The sequence below is a fragment of the Panthera onca genome, chromosome A1 (assembly GCF_046562875.1).
Source record: "Panthera onca isolate mPanOnc1 chromosome A1, mPanOnc1 haplotype 2, whole genome shotgun sequence".
NCBI lineage: Eukaryota > Metazoa > Chordata > Mammalia > Carnivora > Felidae > Panthera > Panthera onca.
In genome coordinates this window covers 199,354,940-199,381,839 of record NC_138339.1, presented here as the reverse complement: position 1 = coordinate 199,381,839, position 26,900 = coordinate 199,354,940, and the positions used below count along the sequence as shown (strand labels likewise).

The following is a 26,900-nucleotide window of genomic DNA, read 5'->3' as shown; positions in this document are numbered from 1 at the left end:
ATCATGCCAATTGTTGAGCTATGGTATTATGTGATATGCATTGTTTTGTTACTAATAATTATGCTTTTTAAATATACAGACTTCCAATTTACCCTTTTTTGGTATCTATATTCTTATAGTATCTTTATCTAGTGCCATATTTCTTTCCTTTGAGATTTGTTTATATTTTTCAATTGACATTTGAGTGAAGTAATCTTTTATTAATCTATGAATTTTATTTTCTACAGCATCTATATATAATTTCAGCAAAATATTAATAGCTTATTTTGTCCTTGTAATATACATAGTAATATTATTTAAGTAGATTTTATTTTCCAGTTTACATGTAAAAAACCCTAATTTTCATAACACTGCCAAGTGTCAAATTTCAGATAACAATGTGAGTTTAGGTCAAAGTTGGGTAATATTTTCATTCTTGACAAATGGATTTGGTTTGCAAAAATCTAAATTTATGTTTACATATGCTGTAGTTTAGTCTTTAATTGGAATATTTCCAAGATAGGCTATTTCATATTATAGTATTAAACATATTACCATCCTTTAAACTGTTACAAGTTATTTAACAAAATATGTGGGATCCAACAGACTTATTTGAGTTTAAAGTTTACCAGGGTTAAACTGATAGTTTTACATTTTATAATTGTTATTCAACACATGAAGGCAATAAGGTTCGGTAAATGTATCCATACAAATATAAATGCACACACACACAGACATGTAATGTTAATATAACATTTTCTTGAAACACATCCAATACTTCACAGTCTGTTAGGCTTAAATTTAGAATCTAATGGTATAATTAAATAAATGATTTGGTCTTTTACTTGAATATCACACTCTACTAATTAGTACCCAAATTCAAGAAGGGTACCATACACATATTAATATTTCACTTTAACTTACTTTGTAATGGAAATTGTTGGGGGAAAAACCTTGACAATTAGAATCCATTAAATCTTTCACTTGTCGATTGACCCATTTTTAGAGGATGGAGACATCAGGGGTGGGACGGAAGGGATGGCAGTAAATGAACTAACAAAAGGGATCAAGCCAAGTGCCTCTCTGTACCAGAGTAAAATCTGATTATAAGAGACTGTCTTACCAAAGACAGAATTATCATTTTTCTAGTTTTCTATTTTTGTAATCATACAGTGTACATTAATGGTACAGGATAGACATGATTACTTGTGATCCTGCAGAATGGCAGGATAAATGAAATAGCAGAGCATTTTATACAGATAATGATAGATGTTTTCTATACCTCATATGACTTGCTTCATTAATCTGGGGTAAAATATAGCCACATTTCTTGTTTTCCAAATAATCATTTTACCATTACCTGTCTTATTACTGGGAAGTATGGTAATTCCTTCATCAGGGCTGTCCCTACCCAGTAGTTGTTGTTGTTTTTTTAATCTTAATTGAGTTATTAATTCTTAAATGAGGGTATATTCTGCCTTAATACAGTGAGAGAGAGAGAGAGAGAGAGAGAGAGAGAGGTTTGTTTTCAAATAAATCCTCTTCTGCTATTTCCTTTCCCTATCCCACAGTATTGTTGTTGAGTAGCATACTCTCCTGGATGCTTTGTCTACTGCATGCATGACACTATTAGTTCATTTTCTTGGGCAGAACTATTGGAAACCCTTCAGGGCTTGCAAATTGAAATTATCTTATATCTTACATGCACAGTCACTTTTCCCTAAAGCTCAAATATCACAATGACAGGAGTATCCAGCATCACTCAGGTTGTAGCATTGGTCCAACATTATTCTTTAAACAATACTCTCCCAAAAATTACTTAAAATTTTTGAAACTAATTCTTCAACCTAGACTTGCCCTTCCTCAGTAGAAGTTTATTATTATTATTATTTGTTTGTTTCCTGTGTGCCTTCCTGGTAATATATATTGATTGGGGTGCCAAAATCCCATTCATTTCCCCAATTTTAAATATGATAGGATGTTTGTTGATGCCGTCCTATGTTTCCCATAAGATCCTGGGGCTCTTTATGGAAAAAAAAATCCACCATTTCCCAAAAGTGGCTCTGCATACCAAGGGGATGGCAACTTTTGTGAAGGTAATCAATGTCTTAAGAGTTCTTATTAAACTTTTACCTTCCAGGATTCTACCAGTGTAAATTAAAGAGAGAGAGAGAGAGAGGGAGAGCCATGTCAGTCCCCCCATATAGCCTAAGAAGACAGTCTTAGTTTGCCAGCTACTTATGTAGTTTACTTATGTACTTAGTTTTCATTACCTATGTGACACATGGAGAGGAGGAATGTATGCAAACATTTCTTCAAAACTATGCTTTAACAGTATTCATAACCAAGCTGATGTATCAGACAAAATAACTCTGCTCTGACACATTTAGGAAGATAAAGGAATCTGAAGGAAGATGCATGATAGATATGTCATGACTCTTATTATGGCCTTCTTGAATTTTCTTGACTTAGTCCTCAATTGTCAATGGTTTTGCCATCCATAGCCCACTCTAACCCATTTTCTGGATCTCAAAGTGAGTAGAATATGAAAATGGAGGAATTTTGTGAGAACACTAAATCAGGAAACTCTGAAAAACTGCTGGATAAATGCTTTAATCTATTTGCAAAATCTGTGTGTGCAGTTGGCGCCCTGCTGAAATACATAAAGTAGGGCTCAAGTAAGGACTTTAAGTCAGCCCCTGCTCAGTTGCTCAAGGCTCTACATGGGTTTGCACTTAGCCTGGAAGCGCTGATGCCCTTTCGCCATTTTTTTTTCCCATGGAGGAAACTATTCTTTTTTTCAATTAGTCTACCTGGGAGACAGGGATGCTTTTAATAATTTGTACAAGACCCCTTCTGTATTAACAGAAACTTGATTAGTGTCTTTTGTGATGATAGTAACAATCTTATAGGAACTATTGGCTAAATTATTCATCCATGACATGGAGATGTACCTCCCCAAATATCTCTAACTGGTCGTATTTGAGATTTGAAAAATTTCCATGAACCACTTATCAAATAAGAAAGAATAAAAGTAGATCGGTTCAAGAATTATTTAGAGTATTAGCCAGGCCTTGACAAGGTCAAAATGAAATGTGTAAGTAAAGAAGTCACCCAGCCAACTTAGGGCTTTCTTGTATCGAATTGCTCATTGAGGAGAAAAAACAAAACAAAACAAAACACCAAGTATTTCTGAGAGTTTATTCATTCGTCCATCCTCCATCTTCAATTTGCCTGTTTAGACAATACTTATACTTCTCCTACTTGGGCAACAACACATCCACTCTTGCTGCCAAAAACACAGAACATCTGAAATCTGTTTTTAAGCAGTGTCAGTTTTTCAAAGTAATAGGCACAACAAGAAGAAAAGAAACATCTGCTATCTACAGATCTTTTTTTTCCTTTTCCTCCCAACATCAATCTAGCAAGTCTTTGGCAAGCAGTTCCTTGCACTCTAAGTCACAGAAATGTCAAAGGAGAGTGGAAATGAGAGTGGATACCTCTGTTGAAATGTCACTTTGAAAGTAAATAAAATCAATTGAAAAAAGGCCATCTGAAAACAAGAAAGTTACGGTCAGGCGATGAGTCGCGCTGTATTCACAGCCCGTTGAGGAAGCCACATACTGAAATGACACTTTTTTCTAAAGCTTGCTGTATGCTTATTTCTTGAAATACTAAAACATAATAAACATGAATACAAATGTAAAATTTAATGACACTTGTCGCCTTGAAATTAATTGACTAATTGAAACTACTTTCTAGTGAGCCTGAACTAGTATTTTATTTTATGCTTTATATATATTTTAATGTTTATTTATTTTTGAGAGAGAGCACAAGCAGGGGAGGGGCAGAGAGAGTGGAAGCACAGAATCTGAAGTAGGTTCCAGGCTCTGAGCTGTCAGCACAGAGCCCGATGTGGGGCTCAAACCCAGGAGTTGAGAGATCATGACTTAAGCTGAAGTCAGATGGTCAACTGACTGAGCCACCCAGGCACCCTTAAACTAGTATTTTATTTTGTTTTAATGTTTATTTATTTTTGGGAGAGAGAGAGAGAGAGCACGAGTGGGAGAGGGGCAGAGAGAGAAGGAGACACAGAATCCGAAGCAGGCTCCAGGCTCTGAGCTGTCAGCACAGAGCCGGACGCAGGGCTCAAACTCAGGAACTGTGAGACCATGACCTGAGCTGAAGTCGGATGCCTAAGTTACCCAGGTGCCCCATAAACTAGTATTTTAAATGAAAACAGTGATTATATGTAAAAAATCGCGAGGGTTTTCTATTTGTAAAATTTCCTTCAGAAATAATAGTGCTAAGGGTCAGAGTATTTCACTATGCAGTGAGGTATAAAGCCTGCAAATTCAGAATGTCCAGGTTTAATCTTTCACTTCATCACTTTGCTGTGTGACTCTGAGCAAGTTATTTACGCTCCTGGTGCTAAATTCCTGATTTGTAGGTTTAGATAATAATAGTAACTAACTGGATTTTTGTGAGTACTAAAAACAAAGCACTTAGAATTGTGCTGAGCATGCCTGAATACTAAGGTGGTTTTTATCATTATTAATTAAAGAATCTCTCATGCTTCAGTACTGCTCCTTCTATCATAAACCTACACATAAAGAAGCAATTTCCTGTCATTTTCATTTACTGCACTGTTGGTATGACCAGAGGTGCTGACTGCCATGCTAAGCAACCAATGGTGTTGTGTAGACAAGCTCCTTATAGAGCTATTAGTAAACCTGTTACAAATGGAAAGGACTTCAGAATGCAGCCCCAAAACTGGTGATTAAAGCTGTTATGTGGCCTTCAAAGAAGCAATGGTAGCGAAATTGTGGTCATTATAATTGAAAGAAGAAATGATCAGGCAATCATTATTGGATGTCATTTTTTCCCCCGAACTGTACAGTACTCATTATCTAGAACTAGTATAGAAAACTCCTCCGAGAAATATAAAGGGCCTCCATAACATCCGTTTCTACAACTTTTCCAATTTCTCGTTGATATTATGCAGATTTGTGCATACCTAGGTGAAAAGTTAAGAAACAGTACCGACTTCAGGTGATTTGTCTGGGAGTCTAGGAGCAAATTTACATGGCACTTTTATTAAAAATTTCATGATGAGTTTTTTTTTTTATTTATTACTTTTTAACTTTTTTTCCCACATCTTCTTCTTTCCCCTGGGTACTTTTTGCCAATTATGAAATATGGTCATTGGTGCAGGCTATATTAAGATGAAGAGTGTCTATGAAGTTCCTCTCCTCCTTAGGTCTCTTCCATCCTCAGTATTCAAATAGATGTACGTAGACACTGACACTTGGGAAGCCAATATCTGTTCTTCAGTAGAATCATCTTCTCCCACTAATACTTGAAGAAGATTTCCTTTGCTAGTTTTTTATAAAATGAGATTCCTACAGAAATTGAATAATTCAGAGTGGCATTCCTGAAGCAGTAAATCCACCTGGAGACAATACTTTATATAAGTTTTCAACTACAAATGATCCATGCTTTTTATGAATAAAGATCGTTCACAACTAACCCTCTGCCAAAGTTTGTTGACGTATCTGACATGAGCCGTCTTATAGTCAGCCAAATAAGTCAAATGAAGTTATTTGTGAAGTTTGACTGGCTGGGGCTTTCACCCTATGCTTTTCTGGCACCTGGAAAAAGTGACATGATGACTAACTTCTGCCTTTCTTTGTAGAGCTTAGTCCATTGAGTCATGTCACTTGAGCTGGGAATCATGTACACCTATGACCTTTCCCGAAGGAGCATGGAAAGGAAGACTTATAGAGACATGTCTCAAGTGATAAATATTTCTGAGCCCTTACATAATATTTTTTTCAAATATTTCCCCATGATATGTTCCTAACCACCATATTTGGAAACCAATCTTAAACAACTGATTGCTTTTGCACTGTAGTACTTAGGGAGATAAATTAATTGCCTTTGGATGCAGTATAATTTTCAATTTTTAACAGTATTTTTCAGTCTATAGCTCTCTTTATATTTTACTGTTATCCACATATACAGTATTTCATTTGCAACCCCCAATAAGGCAACTTCTGTTGGTTTGACAAAATGCTGCAGAGAAGTTCCATTTATTGATTGTTTAATATCAGATTTAAGAGTTCATGTGCAAGAACAGTACTGTCTTTATTGGGGACACTTAAAGTCTCCTTTTCAGGATGATTTTTTTTAGCTGCAACACTTTTTAAACTAAAAGAAAGGGTATTATATATGATAGATATATGATAGATCTAGACAATCTTGTGTGTTAACAAGCTGCTTTTTTTTTTTTTTTCGGGAAGCCTGATAATTAAGGAGAGAATAAAAAAGAGAAAGTGAAATTCAATGCTTACTGTATAACTTTAGATAAGCAACTCTTTGGTTAGATCATTTTCTATTAATTTTCTGCTTTTTCTGTCACACACATTGAGGATGTTAAATTCATTGATTCTATAGTCTTTCTTTTTTGATCAATTATCACAAATACATGTTCTGAATCATTACTAAAATTATAATAGTAAAAAGATCATATTTTTATCATGGCATCTCACATAATTATAATTTTTCTAATGTCATTTTATATTAAAACACTATTATCCTCTAGGCCTATCAGATTACTTACCACTCTATAAACATGCCTTGTAATTTTATGCCTATTTGCACAGAATCCTTGACCTTGATTGCTCTTGACCATTTTTCCACTTTTGAAATCTTATTCATTCTTCATAGCCCTGTTCAAACATAATGGTTTATATAAAGAGTTTTTCCTGCTCTCTGTTTCCATAATGTTTATTGTACACTAAGTATAGTATTTGGTCCAGTTTATCTTGTATTTTTAAATATTTGAAGAATATACGAATGCACTTCTTAATATATTTTAATAAATTTTTATGATGAAATTAACAGAGTGAGTAAAATTTTAAGAATAACATTCAAAATCACATGAAAGAAATGAGATGACTCCATAATTACCTGCTGGAAAAAACATTAGGATATCCAAGCAAAATATATATCAATCAGCACTCAGAGCCAGGTTTGAGATGGCACACTGTTGATCAACAGTGGTCTGATTTTTTTAAAAAAACAACATTAAATGGGAGTAAAATGAGGGCTGAAACCATTTCTGAAGCACTCATGGGATAAGCTTATGACGATATATTGCAAATATCCCAGTCCCATCGCTTAGGAAACTTCTGTGGTAAAATGGATGTATTTGGCTCTTATAGATATTACATTTTCAATTTGTCTCATGCAGTTTTGAGATTTGATGTTCATCAAGAAACCTTTTTATTGTGACTTGTCTTTCTGCAAAGGTTTCCTAAAGAGAAAAATACATTCATCATGTCACTATTGAGTCTTGTGGTCTGTGTGGCAAGAATGTTTTATTGCAAAGAAACACATTAACATTCTGCTTGTACATCAGACTCATGAATTTGGTTAATAATATATGTGTGGATCTACACAAGGCTGAGAAGAGGTGCATGCATCACAGGAAACATATCTGTGATTCTTCTTGGAGGTAAGCCAATAGGGTTTAAAACCTGGAGAAGAGTTGTGATACTGATGTTGAGAATTCAAGAATCTTAAAATTTTATATACATATAATTAGTTTTACATTTCTTCCTTATGATTTTTTAGCACATTAGAGCAGGTTGCAGATTCTGTCTTATATGTTTGTTATCCCAGTGTCTAACATAAATCTTGGTCTACCGTCCCCCAGTAAATATTTACTAAATTGATTCTGTGAGTCTGGCATGCTCTGTTACTGTCATTTTTAACCCAGTCTTTGATGGCTAAGCCATTCACTGATTCATTCATTCAAGGTGTATTTGTATGCTTTCCAAGTACTAGGTAGGCATTTATCTGACGTTAATTTCTAAAAATCCTTATAACTCCTCAGAAGCAGAACAATTTACCTAATGATCTATCTATATTTAGTTTTCTTTGGCAAGTCATAAACTGGTTTTCCCACAATATCCTTCTTTATTTTTTAGTAATAAAGACACAAAATTGTATCAGCATACATGGCCAGATAAGACTATGTTTGTTAGGCTCAATTTCAGCAATATTGAGCCATGTGACTACACCCAGGCTGACAGGATTGAGCAGGAAGTGGTCAGTTCGACTGCTAGGCCATACCATTAGAGGCCGGGAGCATGCCATCCAAGGTCTCTTCTATACTTTCTTTTGGTTGAAATACAGATTTGAGAAATGGAACCTAGGTCCCTTTTTGACATGACGTGGAAGCAGTGTATCGAGGGCCTCAGATTAATAAGGTAGAAGGATACTGGGTAACTACTATCACGGAGCCACTGTCATTTCAGGACTGAACTATTAATTGAAAGAGAAATTAAACTTTCACATTTATTAGCTACTGCTCTTTGGCCTTTGCAATAGCAGCTTATCCAAGATACTAATAACTACCACTGGATTTCATTTGGACTTTAGAATAGCATTTCGAAAAACGTTCAGCTTTGCCTGTTCACCCTGCTGCTGCAGATGTAGACTGAGGAGTCAAAACAAACAAACAAACAAAAATTGTGTACTGATGGGTGGAAAGATGGAAAGGCGGAACAGCTCTGTTTCTACGTTTCCATCTCTCAGCCTTCTTTCCTAGTCTCCTATTCCTACCAACCACCTTTGAGTGCACCAGTCTCCGCACTCATTCCCCCAAAGCAGAGCAGGAATCTTAGGCAGAGACAAAATGAACTTTTCTGAAAATTATGTTAGGAAGATGCAATCAATATTATTAAATAAAATATAGAATAATAAAATGAAATATTATAAAATATAAAATAGTTTGAAGAAACAAGTGGATTTGTTGAATTGGTATATAGGTTACCTATCTTCTAAGAAATTAGGTTTTAAAAATTTTCTGTTTGCTTTTTCCCCCTAGAAATAAAACCACATTTCTTTCCCTGTGCATTGCTTACTATTCCTTCCAATAAAACTTACAAATGCTTTCCAATGTCAGTTGTGGGACCTGGTCTTAGCCACCTTGATTTATCTACTTCTTTAATAAATATTGTATTGTTTTTGCCTATCAAGTAACCCATATCCATTCTTCTGGAAAAAGCATCTTTTGTGTGTGTGTGTGTGTGTGTGTGTGTATGTGTGAAACTTAATTGAACTTCTCACTGACTCTCCAGATCCCCACTCTACCATCATAGACATTTTTACTAGTCTCAAGTTGACTAGTCAGAGTTCTAAATCACACTTATTCACAGTGATTTGACCAATGTTGGATGTGCAGTGCAAGAAAGAAAAATCAGAGGATCAGGCTGTTACTAGCAGACAAGGTTAGTCCCAATATAAAAAGTTAAAGATATCTGTGGCCTTCATAATGATAGTTTTCTATCTCTAATGAATAATCATGACTCTTTATGTATCAAATAGTGTATGTCATAATTCATAAAGAAAAAGCCACCAAAAATATAGAAAAATACAAATGTGGTATAAGACTGTAGTTAGCACCTCTTGGGAAATGAAGATAAAGTGGATAAAAAATGAGCAAGCCAGCTCATCCGTCAGTTTGCAACAAATGTATCACTTTGGTGAGGGTTGTTGAAAATGGGGGAGGATTATGCAAGTGTGGGGACAGGGGGTATATGAAAATCTTTGTACTTTCCCCTAAATTTTGCTGTGAACTAAAACTGCTCACCAAAAATAAAGTTTTAATTAAAAAAAAGTACATGCACATATATGCACTCACTTTTCTCCACCCAACCCTAGTATTTCTAAGATACATATGTCCACATAGTTTTTTTCCCCCAAAACTTAGCCTAAAACCTGCAGCTGCATGGGGAAAATGGATAAAAGAGAAAAAGAAAAGTTGGAGATGCTGAAATTGCAGCATGTAGCATTAATTTGTTTTTCTACCAACTTAGTCCTTACATGGAACATTTTGTAAGTAAAAAAATTCAACCTCTTATGAACCGAAGGGAGTCAATTTTGTTTGTGTTCCAGGAAATATGATAAGATATTGCTCTCAAAATAAAAGTGAGCTTATGAAAACCCATTATATCATAATTTAGGAGGTGAATTTACTACAGATGTATTAAAAGCAGTTCCCTCTGAAGGACTATAGCAATGGATAATTTATAATATTATAATTACAGTTTAGGTGACAAAAAAGTCAATAATTTATAAAGTAGAAATATAAACACTTTTTGGAATAAATATTATATCTACTCTAAATAAAACAGAAAATAATAAAAAATAGATATTTCAAACAAAAAAAATTATTACAAGGATCAAAAAGGAAAAAAATAAACCTAAGAAATATTTGTGTTGACTTCCATTTCCATAAAGGTGGTATTGTAAATGGCTTAATATCATTAAAAAACATCTCTTTATACAACCATGAGCTATCAAAAAATATAACAAATTCTCAGACAAAGATTACATGAAGACAAGAACTCAGGGTAGTAAGTAGAGCACTAATGTCAATTTTTCTTGAGTGAATTTCCCAAACTTAGTGAATATAATCATCAGTTACTTAGCTTTGTAAGCTTATGGAACAAATATAGCTCAACATAGACCAGGAGATAACATCTCAAATATCCACACCCTAGTTTAAGAGCAAACTAATAACAAAAGTAATGTTATCACCTCCAACCTACAAATAAAATGCAATGCAAGAATTTGTAATAAGGAGCTAAACTTCACAGGGATAGTTCTTAAATTCACTGTAGCTGATGGGGCGCCTGGGTGGCGCAGTCGGTTAAGCGTCCGACTTCAGCCAGGTCACGATCTCGCGGTCCGTGAGTTCGAGCCCCGCGTCGGGCTCTGGGCTGATGGCCCGGAGCCTGGAGCCTGTTTCCAATTCTGTGTCTCCCTCTCTCTCTGCCCCTCCCCCGTTCATGCTGTGTCTCTCTCTGTCCCAAAAATAAATAAAAAACGTTGAAAAAAAAATTTAAAAAAAAAAAAAATAAATTCACTGTAGCTGAGCGGCCAGAGAAATCTCAACCCCAGAATGTTGTCCAAAGTCTCATAATGTTATTTCTGTTGTGTACCTTATAGAGGTGAAAGTAAATCTTTCCTAGAGTAGCCCGACTTCATCCCACACCTTTATATTTTCACAGTTAAAAATTCCTAGAAAATAAACTATACCTGGCAAATAAATAAATATCACTAAAAACAGGTAGACTAATATAGTGTTATGCATCAATTACATCTCAGGAAAACTGGAAAAGAAATAATAAAATAAAATACTAGCTAAAAAAAAAGGACACAGGCGCAAATTAAGGTAATATGAATTGAAATGAATAGAAAACGACACAAAAGTAGATCCACAAAAAATCCAGATATTGGAACAATCAGTAGATTATATGATTAACACAAAAAATCTTTCAATAAATAAAAGACAGATGTAAAGTATCAGTAGAGAGCAAGTAAGCTTGACAAAAAGAGAACTCTAGAAATAAAAAGTAGAATTACTAAAATTAAAACCCAAGTTAAGACAACGTTAAACTAAAGACACTAGAAACAAAACAGCACATTTTGCATGACTCATTTTAAATAAATTTACAATCGGACAAAACAACTCTATAGTATTAAGAGTCAGGAAATTGGTTATCCTTGGAAGGGATCAATCTAATATATGTAAGGGGCAGCTGCAGGGTTTTCTAGGGTGCTTATTCTAATTCAGATTACATGGGTGTGTTATTTGTAAAAGTCACTGAGCTTTATACTTAAGATTTTTGTAGTCTTCTGTGTTTAGTTTATGCATGAGTTATATAAATATAAAATAAATATATATAAAAATAATACGCCAATCAAAATGCCCTGAATAGCTGGGGGGACAAATAGCTTTCAAACTCTTCTATGAATATACTTAAAAAGTGATTTTTAGGTAGCTGGTTGTATATTTACTTTTAAAAAACCTGTTAATTATGAAATTTTAAAAATATATACAAAAAGAATGGTCTAATAAATTGTCATTTACCAATAGGCCAATTTAACAATTAACTCATGTTCAGTTTGGTTTCATTTGTACTCCTACTAATTATCTTCCGAAAAGTTATCTTTGAAGAGATACTTACTGAAGTTGTCCAGAACTGATAAAAGACACCAAAATACATATTCAAGAAGTATAATTAATCCCAAAAAGGATAAAGTAGAATAAATCTACACACAGAAACAACTTAAAGGAAAAGCGCAAAAAATGAAAAGTACAAAATAAGATGGTATAAATAGTATATATCAGTAATTAAAATAAATGTAAATTGGGCCACCTGAGTGGCTCAGTCGGTTAAGCATCCAACTCTTGATTTCAGCTCAGGTCATGATCTCACAGTTTGTGAGTTTAAGCCCCACATAGGACTCTGTGTTGACAACTTGGAGACTGCTTGGGATTCTCTCTCCTGCTCTCTCTGTCCCTCCCCAACTCACTCGTGTGTATGTGCATGCTCTCTCTCTCAAAAATAAATAAAAGAACAAAACTTAGAAAAAATATTTTAAAAAATGTAAATAAATAAGTACTGAAATAGTTTCAGAATGGATAAAAGAATAAAGCTTAGGTATATGCTATCTGGAGAAAAAAATCAAACACAAGAATGCAGTGAGGTTAAACAATAAAAGTAATAAAGTAATGCACAACAATGCTAAAAACAATAACAAAAATGTTGTAGTAATATTAATACCAAGCAAAAAAAAGACTTTAAAGAAAATGAGTCCAAACCAAAACAAAATAAAACACCAAAAACCGTGCAAATTTTATATTATAATACCATTACTTTATAATGATAAAATTTTAAATTCATCATTAAACAAAACAAATTTAATTTACATGCAAATATAACATAGCTTCAACATTTACAGAAATTATAACAAGAAACAAACAATATCATCTTAATGAGAGATTTTAATATACCTATTTAAGGGATTGGTAGAACAAATAGTGAAAGATTTAGTTAAATATATAGAAAATTTGAATGAGAAAATTTTAAAGGTAATTTAAATGTTCCATAGAACATCTGAACCCAACTAAAAAATATGGTTTCTTTTCCAACATACATTGAATATTCATTTGCTGTGAAGCATGCCTCGGCAAGTTTCAGAAGTTTGGAAGGTCATAAGATAGAATGTCAATAAGTTAGAAAGTAAAAATAAAATAACTCCTAGGGGGGAAAAAATGTTAAGAAGTTAAGAAAAAAAAATTCTAAAGTCTCATGAATCAGAGTCACAATGCTACTGTAAATTGGCAAATATTTACAAATTGAAATTAGTAACTTCAAAGGTTGTTAGCTGAGTCTATAATATTACCTAGATGTAAACTTATGGCAAATCAGGTGTTGACAGGCTCTGGTATATGGGTCAAATCCAGCCTGTTGCTCTTTTATACACCTATTGAGGTAAAAAAAAAAAATAGACACTTTTAAAAGTTGAGAAAAAATACATAGATATGTACAGAGTCCATATTTGGGCACATAAATTAAAATATTCACTATGTGCTCATTTTCAAGAAAAGTTTTTTGGCCCCTGGCTTAAATGCTTATATAGAAAAAATAATAATAATAAGCTTAGTAGAAATACTTCCTAAGAAACTGATAAAAGACCAGTAAGCAAACCTAAAGAAATTGAGAAAAACAGTCAAGATAAGAGTAGAAAGTAATAAAACAGAAATCAAACATATGGTTGCTATCAACAAAGCCAAAGTTGTTTCCTTGAAAAGTCTAATAAAACTGACGAGCTTCTGGCAAGACTCATCAAGAAAAGAAGAGAGTAGGCACACATAAACAATGCTAGAAATAAAATAGGGTATACAACTCCGCTTCTTCAGACCTTAAAACGTTATTAACAGAATACAATGAACAAAAGAGATATTACTACAGGCCTCAGAATGTTAAAAGATAATAAGAAAATACTATGAAAAAAATTATGCTATTAACGTAAAACACTCGTGATACTAGATACAAAAATTCTAAATAAAATATACACAAATAAAATCCAACCATGCATGCAAAAAATAATACATCATAACCTAGTTGAGTTTATTCCAGAACTGCAGGTTGATAGATAAACACGGAAAATCACTAATGTAATTCACCACAACAAATAAAAGAAGAAACACATAATTGTATCAATACAAGCTGAAGAAAACATTCAGTAGAAAAAATATATATACATATATTTTCATTATTTTAAAAAAGATTTTTATCAAAGTAAAATTAGGAGGGAACTTCCTCATCTATAAAAAAATCTCATTAAAGTTATGTGCAAAAAAATTATATAATATATTATATACTGATGTTAATTCTGTTTAATATCAGAAGTAGGCCAAAGCAGACTATTATTACTATTGTTACTATTATCAGAACTTCTATTCAACATTGTTCTGGCAAGCCTAGCCAGCAAAAAATACGGCAAGAAATAGAAGCGAAAGGGAGAAGCATTGGAAAGAAATAGGCAAATCTGTCATTATTTTCAAATAGTATTATAGTTTACATAGAAATTCCGAAGTAGTTTTATATAAAATTTTTAGAATTAAAAAATCAGTGACATTTCTATATAGGAGGAACACAAATTGGATACTGAAATAAAACATAGCATATTATTTAGGGTAAGTAATGTTAGTTTCTGTAATAATCAACATCCCAGTCTCTCTAGCTTAACAGAATACTGATTTATTTTTCACTCATGACAATAATTCAATCAAGTATTCCACAGATAGTCTTGCAAGTTGCATTCATGGACCCTGCCCCTTTTTAAATCATGCACTATCATCTTCTAGGACTTCTTCAGACTGCTCTGCTAAATCTCTATAGGTAATGAGTAAAGAGCAAGAATTGCTGTGATTATTTGAGAATAAACCTACACTTACAGGTTGCTTGAAGGGAATTTTGGAATTGCAGCTTCTTATATGCCTTATAAAGCCTTATATCGTCTTTCTATGCTTAGAAAGATTAAGGATATTCCTGGTTATCTAATACATTCTACTACAATAATTGTGGTGGTGGTGTGGTGGTGGGGGTGGTGGGAGATACTTTATTTATCTATCTATCTATCTATCTATCTATTTATTCTACACGTAGAACTTGGCAAACTTCTTCTTGAGGAAAAACTTCAAATCCTACTGAAGTCAATGTACTAATTCAATGTTCAGGATCTCCATGGGATGTGGCTTCATCTCTTTCAAGTTTAGATTGTGGCTCAGAAATCTATCAAATAAAACATGTTATTTGACTCTATTCTCATCACTGCCCAGCCCTACTCCCAAAATAATAATAAAATAGGGACAGGATAATCACAATAAATCCTCCTTTTTTGTGGCTGGGTGAAGAATAGATCTCCAAAGTTGCTCATTTCCAAATTTCTGAAACCTGTGAATATGTTACCATCTTTGATAAAAGACCCTATGCTGATGTAATTAAGTTAAGGATCTTGAGATGAATGGACTCACAATAATCACAAGATGGCTTACAAGAAGGATACATGAGGCAGAAAAGAGGGAATGTGTTGTAATGATGGAAACCAAGAGGGAAAAGACATTGCTTCACTGTTGGCTTTGAAGAAAAGATAAGAACCAACATATTATTACACTTGAAAATGTCAGAAGATGCTTAACAGGAAGTTGTAGTAAATCTAAGGAATTCCATCTCCAGATAAAGAACCTAAAGATATATCACCCAAATATGCAAAGACATATTAAGAAGGAGGATCCTTGCAACATTTTTTGGAAGAGCAAACGACAGGAAAGGAAGTTAACTTCCATTGATAAAGAACTGAGTAGGGGCATCTGGGGGGCTCAGTCAGTTAAGTGTCAGACTCTTATTTTGGCTCAGGTCATGATCTCATGGTTCATGGGATCGAACCCCACATAGGGCTCTGTGCTGACACTGCAGAGCTTGCTTGGGATTCTCTCTCTCTCTCTCTCTGCCCCTCCACTGGCTTTCGTGTGCACACATGTTCTTTCTCTCTCAAAATAAATAAAAATTTTAAAAAAAGATAAAAGACTGAACAAATATATTACTATCCCAACCACATACAATATTCAGTAGAAAATTATTCAGTAGATTAAAAGGAAAAAAAAAACTTTGTTGAGAGAAAGAGAGAGAGAAAGAGAGAGGCAAACCAAGAAAGAGACTCTTAACTATAGAGAACAAACTGATGGTTGCCAGAGAGGAGGTGAGTGGGGGAATGGGTTAAATAGGTAATGGGGTTTAAGGAGTGCACTTGTGATGAGTGCCAGGTATTGTATGAAAGTGTTGAATCACTGTATTGCACATGTGAAACTAATATTACCCTCTATGTTGACTAACTGGAATTTAAATAAAAACTTATAAAAAAACTTTATCAAAATATACTAGTATGGAGTGATCTTCAGATACATTTTTAATCTTAAAAGAATATGCTATATGTATAATATGCATCCATTTAGAAAGAAAGAAAGTTTTGTATTTATGAGTTTAGAAAATATTTTGAACTATTTATACATATAAAAACTGCTATGTTGTTTTGGAATGAGGATTCCAAAGGTGGAGTGGTGATGGAATAAGAAATAAGGTTATGTTGTATCTCATTTAGAATTGTTTGCAATTTTCACTGCATTTGTTTCTTACTTAAAAATTTAAAAATCACAATCAGACAGATATAGACAAATAGATGGTGGATGAATGAACAACTAGATAGAGCGACAGACAGATAAATGGACAGACAGAACAAAGTACAACAAAACATTTTGGAAGATGAGTCTATGAAAATAATCTCATTCAACAACCACCGCATTTTTCTTCTACTCATTCTATTTATTTTCCAAAAGAAACTAGGGAATTTTCTTGTTTATCCAGACTTTCCCGATCACTACCCTCACATATGCACAATACTTCTAGCAAACTATCAGAAGTACTTTGAATACTGAGTCTTCTATTTATTGAATGGTTACTGAATTTGTCCAAAAGTATACATTTGGCCTAATGTGAAAAGAAATTCCACTTTATCCTACATAGCTACTCTGATTGTATGGCAGCCACAGGTCCGGATTCTATTTTACCTAGGCATTACAACCCCTTGTTCATTCCATATATAACCATTGCCCGCACAAAACTTTAATTATAAGCAAAACAAATAAAGATTAGTAAGAATTTGGATGGCAAACTAGCTTGGTCATTCACCAAATATTTATTGAGAGCTTACAATACATGCATGGCATTCTGTTGAAGAAATAAAGATTCCTTTTTAAAGTTCATACTCTCAAAAAGTTCAAGTATTTAAGTAGGGTAATAAATACATTCACAAAATAGGATAATAAACACATACACAAAGATTATAATGCAATGAATGCTATAAAGAAGACATACACAGAGTATTAATAGGCTCACAAAACAAGGGCCTTACTCTGCCTATAAAATGGTCATGGAGAGTTCCCTAAGAGCTGACCTTTTGGGACAGCATTGAAGAATACTTTGGAATTTATCTAATAACCAAAAAAAAAAAAAAATCTAGCAAAAGCACTGAGGTTTAGAGAATATGACAAACTGGATAAATAGTACATAGTTTGCATGGCTGGAGTAAGGGCATATGGAATAGTGGAAAAATGGTAAATCCTTAAGTTGAATCCTTAATAGTGAATCTTTGTCAGGCAGGCTTCAAAGTGTGTATTTGTGCTTTAACCAGGAAAAGAGTAGAATGTGAACATTTGGAAGATAGGGGAAAGGTCATGACATAACCAAATTAATGTTTTGGAAAGACTACTCTGGCAGCAACACGGAGAGCAACATGAAAAACGGACTGAAGTAAGGACAAGACTGGAGTGGAGATATATGTTTTCCTGCTTTTGAGAGAATTCATTATAGAGGCTGGAGGGTAGAGTTACATGGAGTCAGGGGCAGTGTTGCATATGAGAACGTCGAGGCTTTTAAGATCATCTGGTTCCACCACTTAATCAAACAAATTCTCCAAGTATTACCCTCCATAAGTGCTTATCTGGTCTGTGTTTAAAGCCCAGAAAAGTCAGAGAATTGATTCAATACCTTCCCTGATAGTTGATTACATTTTTTTGATTTTTTGAACAATTCTGATTTTTACCAAAATAGCATTGCGGCCAAAGTCAGAATATTCATGCTGTCATTTATTTCTGTTAACTTCTTTGGTGATTAGCATCCAATTTCTCCCTTTCCATCTCAACTCTGCAAACCACTCAAGCAGTACGTGTTTTTCCTCCTTGCCTATCAATTTCTCCTTGTATAGCATATATGAATAAACTATACAGAGTGAACAAGTTGATTAGAGTTGACTTGTGATGTTGTAATGAAGAATACTCATTTATTAGATTAAATATAATTTTGTACCATCTTAAGAAATGGGTTAAATAAAACTGGTGGATGAACCACTTACAGACAATGCAAGATTTGAACAATATACTCACTTTTAAAGGAGAAGAATAATATCCTCTATGTAAGGAAATATGGGTAATAAAAGCCAAAAATAACTAAGGCCAATAATTAAAAATATAATTTTTAAATTCTTAAAAATGTCCTTATTTAATTTGTGGATTTTTTAAAAATTTAATTTTTTTTATTATACTCACATGCATAACATTGTGAAAAGTACTATTTGAGATATTAAAATGTACCTGTGTAATGTAAATAAGTTTTCATTGACAACAAGATACTAGTAATCTTTTTTTTTTTCTTTTTAATGAACACTTAGCTCTGGAAACAAACATGTAAAATGACAGATAAGTTGGTAATTTCTTTTCAAACCTGAAGATATGGACTATGAGCTACTATATATAATCATAGATATATATTAATTGATATTAAAAAAACAGGAATTGAAGTTTCTAGGAGTTCAAAATATTGACGGTAAAATATAAACAGCACAATACAAACTCAAATCCATTTCTTTGACTTCCAAAAAATCTCTTTTAGATAGACTTTAAGCCTGAAAAAATTAATTATATGACAGGATTACATTGTTCATTTGGTTATCAAGAACCTTAATACCAAATTTTGTTTTATTTGAGAAAAATAATGCTTGTCTGAAAATATCTGCATATTTGTGTTCCTTTTTCTAACCTCCTTATCTGATTTCTGCTTTTTATAACTTTTCTTACAAGTGGATTTTAAGTCATGTAAATAATTACCTGAGTAAATGTGTGTAAAATAGATTATCATCTGTGTAAATACATATCTGAATGGGTATTTAAAAAGGAAGAAATCTGGGGCGCCTGGGTGGCCCAGTCGGTTAAGCAACCAACTTTTGATTTTGGTTCAGGTCATGATCTCATGGTTCCTGAGATCAAATCCCATGTGGGGTTCTGCACTCACAATTCAGAGCTTTCTTGGGATTCTCTCTCTGCCTCACTCTCTGCTCCTACCCAGCTTACAGGTGTGCATGCATTTTCACTCTCCCTCTCTCTCCAAAACAATAAATAAATAAAATAAAAAAGTAAAAATAAAAAGGAAGAAATATAGACCAAGGGAATTATAATATATAAATTAAAATATAATGTTCAGGGGTGCCTGAGTGGCTTAGTTGATTAAGTGTCTGACTCTTGATTTCAACTTAGGTCATGATCCCATGGTTCAGTTCATGGGATCGAACCCTATGTCAGGCTCCATGCGGAGCCTGCTTGGGGTTCTATCTTTCCATCTCTCTCTGCTTCTTCCCTGCTCGCACGTGCATGTGCTGTCTCTCTCTTTCAAAATATATAAACATTTTTTAAATGTTTATTTATTTTTGAGAGAGAGACAGACAGAATGTGAGTGGGTGAGGGGGGAGAGAGAGAGAGAGAGAGAGAGAGAGAGAGAGAGAGAGAGAGAATCTGAAGCAGTCTCCAGGCTGTCAGTTGTCAGCACAGAGCCCAATACGGGGCTCAAACTCATGAACCACCAGATCATGACCTGACCTGAAGTCAGATGCTTAACTGACAGAGCCACCCAGGAGCCCCAAAATATATAAAAATTTTTAAAAATTAAAAAAATAATAAGGTTCTCATTTATAAGTTTTTACTTCCAAACAATTTAAAATGTTGATATATCTTTTTAGTAAATAGCATCTCATGATCTTGAAAATATGTCTTGTAATATGCCTTGTAGTTGCATCCATAATGATGAGAAACCTGTGGTATTCAGGGAAATTGACATTATTTTAGTGTGTTATTTAAGGACAAAGTTTAATATAAAGTAAATTCATTCATATGGGTATAATTAAAGGCCTATCCATACAAAGCGAAAAAAAAATGTAGCTGAGAAATAAAGAGTGTTTAAAGCCATGTAAACTGCAAATTTCTATATAAATTACTTGGCATCCAATTTTTGTTAAATATTTAATGTTTCTAAAGTGGGTTTCTGCTTGTACATCTGTCTTTTTGCTTTTCTCTATAGAAAACGTGGAGCAGATGGGGACAGTGAGACAATATAAAGATAATTCTTCTTCCTGAATGTGAATTCACTAAATATTTAGGATCTTGGCAGAGGCAATAGAGTGCCATACACAGAATGACAGTCCTATAATCTCTCCATCTATAGACAACAGCTGTTTTATATATTGACATATTTTTCCCAATTCTTTTATATCCACACATTACAAACTTGAAGCACACATGTACATGTATATGTCAATATACGTATATATATATTTGTACACATGCGTATGTATCCAGACTTTCTCAATTAACATTCTATCACAAATATCTCCCATATATAATATTCTATTATATTCATATTCATATCCATAATGTATTTAACTATAAATTGTTAAAGATTCTTTTTTTTCTGCTATGTAACTCTGGGATAAATATTAATCTTTGCCTCATACCTAGCAACATTCTTAACATACATAGCTAATAGTATATTATTATACTATTAGTATAATAGTATATTAACTGAGGCCATGAAAAAATAAAAACTTTTAGGGTCTTAACTCCTATTGAAATTTAGTGTGTTTATGTTTGTATACATAAATAAAAGTAGGAAAATCAATACATCTCAGAACAAGACTATTTTAGAAGCCTTCTTTTAGATGGTAAGAATAGGTTGGGTAATCACATATAGCATTTATACCACTTCAATAAATGTATTAGCACATCAGTAAATGAAAACGCCTTAAAAGCTTAAGATAAGATGGATCCCAAGCCTAAACACAAGCAATAATTGAGGCAAACTGCATCCACTTCAGAGGGGTTTCTATTTTTACAGTGGAATCTAATTTCCTTGCATACAGCTTGTTGCTGATTTTAGAGACTCCTCAGGTGACATTACAAGCTACATTAAAAATTTAAGACTTTACAAATGAAATATTAACTTGCATATGCAAAAAGTATTATAGAATGAAATAGCAATAAAGAATGGTGATGTGTAACTACAACTGCACTAATACAATGATGAATAATTTGTGCACAACTAGAAGAAGTTGGAAGAATCCTTGTCCTTGTTTTTCCCATATTATCTAACTAAAGAGATGTATGTAGTGCTTCTGAATATCTAAGTATATAGAAATTATAAAATAGGTTTAAAAGTGTCCATCAGGGTGTGGATACTTCAAATTTCAGAATACCTTCACTGTAAAACTCTGACTTCAAACTCACCGAAAAGAAATCATATTTTTATTTTACAGATTCTTGAAAAGGTAATATTGCTCTAGACATGAAGGATTTTCTTTAAGAGTGGGAAGAATCATCTGGTATCCACATCCAAGCAGGCATCCTGACACCAAGTAAACAATAAACTCTTATTAGTAGAAATGCTCAGGCTCTACAAAAGTATATTCTACCATTACAGATTGTCTGATAGAACCTAATCCTTTGTACATGTGAGCTGTTTGAAACAGGGAATCCAGACCTTAAACTTACCTGGGAAATTGGCATCACAAATTTCTATACCTCCAAAATTCAGATAGTAGACTTCTCCTTTAAGGGCAGACCTGAAACATTACACACACACACACACACACACACACACACACACACACACACCAGAAAAGGCTAAGAGGGGAGCCTGGGTGGCTCAGTTGGTTAAGCATCCAACTCTTGATTTCAGCTCAGGTCATGATCTCACAGTCTTGAGATCAAGCCCTGCATCAAGCCCTGTCTGTGTCAGGCTGCCCAGTGGGCATGAAGCCTGCTTATGATTCTCTCATCCTCTCCTTCTGCCCTTCCCCCACTCTCACTCAAGCTCTCTTTCTCTCAAAAAAAAAAAAAAAAAAAAAAAGAAAAGACAAGACAAGAAAAAAAAGGAAAAGGTTAAGAAATGCTAAATGCATTATCTAAGCAATTTCACAATAACATCAGATTCTATTTTGATTTAACTGAACAAATAATGTTGGTCCTCATACATATTATTAAGTACATAAAAAGGAGCATTTAATAGCTGTGTTATTACTCTTTCTAAAATTCTTGTCAGAATTCCCTTCTATTTCTCACCAACAGAAAATAATTTGGCAGCTACCTATGGTTGACTACGGCTTGCTAAGAAAAACCCTGTACTGTTCTTCACCTACATCTAATTGCAGTTACGCACAAGGTCCATCCACATAGCCAAGTAACGGGAAGAAGAATGAATGTTATCACCTGTGGCTTCTTGATTCAGGAATCAGTGAAGAACATGTTTTTGTCTTTGTCGGGAAGAGATTCAACTCATTCTTCTAACCCTATGAATGATCATCTTTATCAAAAGGTACAGACACCCACCAAGAGGGGACATATATTGTCGTAAGTATTTTAGGGACCATTATCTAGGTGTCACTAATACTATCTAGTGACTACTTAAGAAATCTATGGCATTCTAATTATCCAAGCTTCAAATCCATTTTTTTTCACCATTGGTGAATTCATTTCAGAATTATCAAATTATATTAAGATACATATTCAATAAATAATTATTAATTACTTATTTTGTGAAGGCACTTTATGTGAACACAAAGATTGTTAAACCACTGCTCCTTCCCTCAAGAGACTCAGTGTAGAGCTGGATGAGACAAAAAACAAACAACTACCAAAAGAGAAATGCTTCCTCTATCTACTAGTGAACTTAACAGATAAGAAATGTATCTGGCCAGCCAAGAACAAATGCCCCTTTAAAGGTATCTACCACCAACAAAGCATTTATTTTCATTGACAATTCCTCGATATATTTTTGATAAAACTTCATTGAATACAGGAACATTTTGATGTTTATTACCCTATTGAATTCCCTGACTTTAGAAATATCTCTATGTAAATGGTGTGCTGGGAAATGTACTTTACTCTCTATTCACTCTCTGAAGTAGTCATTCATGGTTCATTTGACCACTCTAGGGTTCAAGTTCTTTTATCTGAAAACGAGAATGCAAATTACTTCATAGATATAAAGCCTGGCATCAATGCTATTTTTAAAAACCTCATGATTCATTAAAACTCTTCATAGTCTCTGTACCCCAAACCTCTAGGTGCTTAAGTGCCACCAAAGCTTTATCAACAAGTACTCACATACCACTCACAGGAAACACTCACACTGTGAAGGGCATGTGTTCACGTAGTAAATGCCAAATGTACAGAGCTTTAAATAATTATGACATGCACACTTAAAACAGATCCCCATTGTCGGATTTAGTAAAGTACCACCAATTTGAATGTGCACTTAACATCTATGCACATATATTACCTGCAAAACTGACAGAATTTCAAAACAGTATTAAAATATATATATATTTTTTTTTCCAACCAAAATACATCTTCACTGAGTGATAGCTAAATAGGAAATACATAGTAAAGTAACAAAAATGCAAATCATGCAAGAATTATTAATTTTAATACTGAATGCAATATATCATATTTAGCAGCAGAAATTTTTGTGGTTGTTTTATTTAATATGCTGAGTATTTAAGCAAAGGAAGGATCTTAGTAAAAACACCTACAGTGGTACAAAACCATTGGGAGATGTCAAAACAAAACTTACAGTGAAACTAATTGGACTATATGGAGTATGTAAGAAAAGATTGATCAAACTTTGTCAAAACTTTAAATACCACCTCAAGACCAAGTTGAACTTTTCATGAATTTAATGCACATGTATTACTAATTCACCTATAAAGCTTTTCCAACTCCTAAACTAGATGATTTTACTTTTAAGCATATAATGAACTAAAATAGGAGAACTACTTAAATGGTGAATCAATATGTGTCTATAGTTATAGAAGTGGTTCTGGTGCTCTTTCCTAATATCAGCATCTACTAAAGAAGCACAATACATTGAAATTTTTTTTCCTTTGGGAGATAAGAGATTAGGGAGCCTCATTCTTCTGCCATTAGAGGACAGAGTGTCCACATATTATTAATGTCCACCTAATGAGATATTTAAATCTCAGGCATGTTGTTCATATGGGGGGTAAAAAAGATTGAAATAGATTTCCAAGTAACTGAGAAACCAGTATGTAAAGCATTTTTAAATCTAGACTTTGTTAATATATATGGAACTGAATTTTCCAATCTGTCTCCTATCTGTGACATTGTTCATTTAAATAAGTTATTCTCCATAAGGGTGACATGGGTTGCTGTATAATCTAATATCTTCCGTATTTCCCATCTCATCCCCATATTCTAAGATAAACCTTAGGTAGAACTGGCTGAATCTTATCTCCTTTAAATCTACTTCACAAAGAATGGTTCTGAGACCATTACACCAGAGCTTGTATGTAGATTCTATGCTCTTACTCAAATCTATTTAATCACTAGGACTGAATGTCAATATTCTCTGGTCCAATCAACCATGGCAAGTATTCCAGGATCAAATGAAACAAAGTATGCCAAAGTGTTCCCAAGGAAATATATCTGGCTGTTTATTTCCTCAGGAGTTTTGTGCATATGGTGATAGATACTTGGAGTTTCATGGGCCCCTTTCAAATACAGCAAATGACTACAATATATGACAGAACATCATAAATTCTCTCAGAGAATGGTTTACATTTGTCTTGATGCTTAGAGGAGGAAGATATTACTATTTGAAACAGTAAACTTTCTTGGGAACTTTTTGAAAATATTAACAAATTACATTGAACAAACCACTTTCACCATAGATGAATGTTTTTCATAATGCAGTAACTGCTTAATTATGCAGAGGAAAATAGATTTTAAAAAAGATTGGTGCAAGTCTTGGTTGCTTGCAATATGTGATTTGTTGTCCTTAATTGGTTACTAAATTTGTCAAATATAAGTGTGCCAAAATTAACCAGCTTGAGAAGCCAGTTGAAGGCTGTCATATATTAGATGAATTTCTCATCTCTTTATAGTCAATGTCCATTCCTCTGTTAATCAAGTGTTCATTAATTATACAATACAGTTCTCTGAAGTCCATATACAAGGAGAGATAACTGTGTTTATTGTGTTGACAACAATAAAGGAGACAACGGGATAAATTTCATACCCAAGACATTCCATGAGAGGATCTAAAACTACTTCTCCGGCTCCCTTTATATTCTACTTACTTCCCCATATGGCATTTGACATTGTTTAGTGGACCTTTAGATCCATTGTTTAGATCCTTTCCTATCTCCTTGTCTTTGTACTGAATGCTGTGCCAAGATATCTTCTTCCTGGCTTCTTCTTTCCTATCCCCAAGTTTGGAAATCTGTTGATCACCTTTTAAGACATAAATCAAATAAAATTTCCCTATGTATCTTTTCTCACAAGTCTAGACCACCATCTACTGTGTTGTAGAATTTGGTATATATTATTACTATACATTTATCTTATTATATTTTAATAACATTTGCCTTGCCTGTTACTCCCACTAGACCAGGCACTTTTCCAGAACAGACACAATATAGCATCCATTCTGGAACTCCATTAGCACAGTGCTTCATACAAAGTGTGCTCTCAACAATGCTTTTTGAATGAAGGAATGAATTTTTCATTGATTAGGCATTAAGATAAATTCATCTATGTAAAGACTCCCTTTTATTTTTTTATTGCATGCCTTGTAGCAATGACAATAGCAACAAAACAACAGACATTTATTGAGGATTTGTCTAGTGCTAGGCACTGTGCTAATAGCTTTACATCCATTATTTATCTCATTTAATGTTCAAAACAATCCTCTGAAGTGAGTACAATCATCATCCCCATTTTAAGAGAAGGAAACTGAACAAAGAGAGATTACACATTTGGCAAATGGTAGTGTCACAATAAAAATTGAGGCCTTATGACTCTAGCACTTGCCATTTTGAACAAATACAAAAAGCAACCTCTCACATGATTGATAGAAGAGCGAATAAAATGCTTTAGCCAGTGGCATAACTAACCAAACATCTGAAAATAACTCCCTATTAACTTCAAAAATAAATGACTCTTCATAAGAAAGTCTCCACTGCTTTCATCTTTCCCACCCTGCACTGTATTTATTAATGCATTGCAGTTGTGATAAAAAGAGATTTCATTATTTACTCTGGTAATACTCAATTTATATATGCCTACTTTATAACTATGTAGTCTTAATTTATCAACTATCTTACCACTAAATATTTCTTTCAATGAATAATTCCCATTTTGCTTCTAAAAAACTTTGCATTTATTGTGTAAGGCCATGGAATATAAAAACCATCAAGGGACACCTGGGTGGCTCAGTTGGTTAAGCCTCTGACTTTGGCTCAGGTCATGATCTCATGGTTGGTGGGTTCAAGCCCCATATTGGGCTCTATGCTGACAGTTCACAGCCTGGAGCCTGCTTCGAATTCTGTGTCTCCTTTTCTGTCTGCCCTTCTCCTACTCATGCTCTGTCTCTCTCAAAATAAACACTAAAAATTTTTTTTAAACATCAAAAAATTAAACCTAAGCCTTAAATAAAAGATTTTTAGATAGCACTTTGATTAATTGTCCTAATCATTTAAAGTCTACACAGTGTTGGTTTTTACACACACACACACACACACACACACACACATACACACACGCAGAAAAAAAATCTACTATATCCTAAAATTTCCTTTTATTTACATTAATGCAT

At 33.6% G+C, this 26,900-nt stretch overlaps 1 long non-coding RNA gene across 3 annotated transcripts in view; it reads left to right on the top strand.

The window, feature by feature from the left end:
• Window positions 1-26,900, top strand: part of LOC132680286 (uncharacterized) — a 54,314-nt gene that overhangs the window by 5,661 nt on the left and 21,753 nt on the right. The window contains exons 1-3 of one of the 3 annotated variants that reach the window (XR_013554344.1): window positions 20,308-20,367; window positions 21,541-21,639; window positions 22,352-22,633. This is a non-coding gene — a long non-coding RNA (uncharacterized LOC132680286). Of the gene's footprint in view, window positions 1-20,307; window positions 20,368-21,540; window positions 21,640-22,351; window positions 22,634-26,900 lie in introns of those variants that run through there. The other 2 variants (XR_013554345.1, XR_013554337.1) reach the window with 2 other exon arrangements.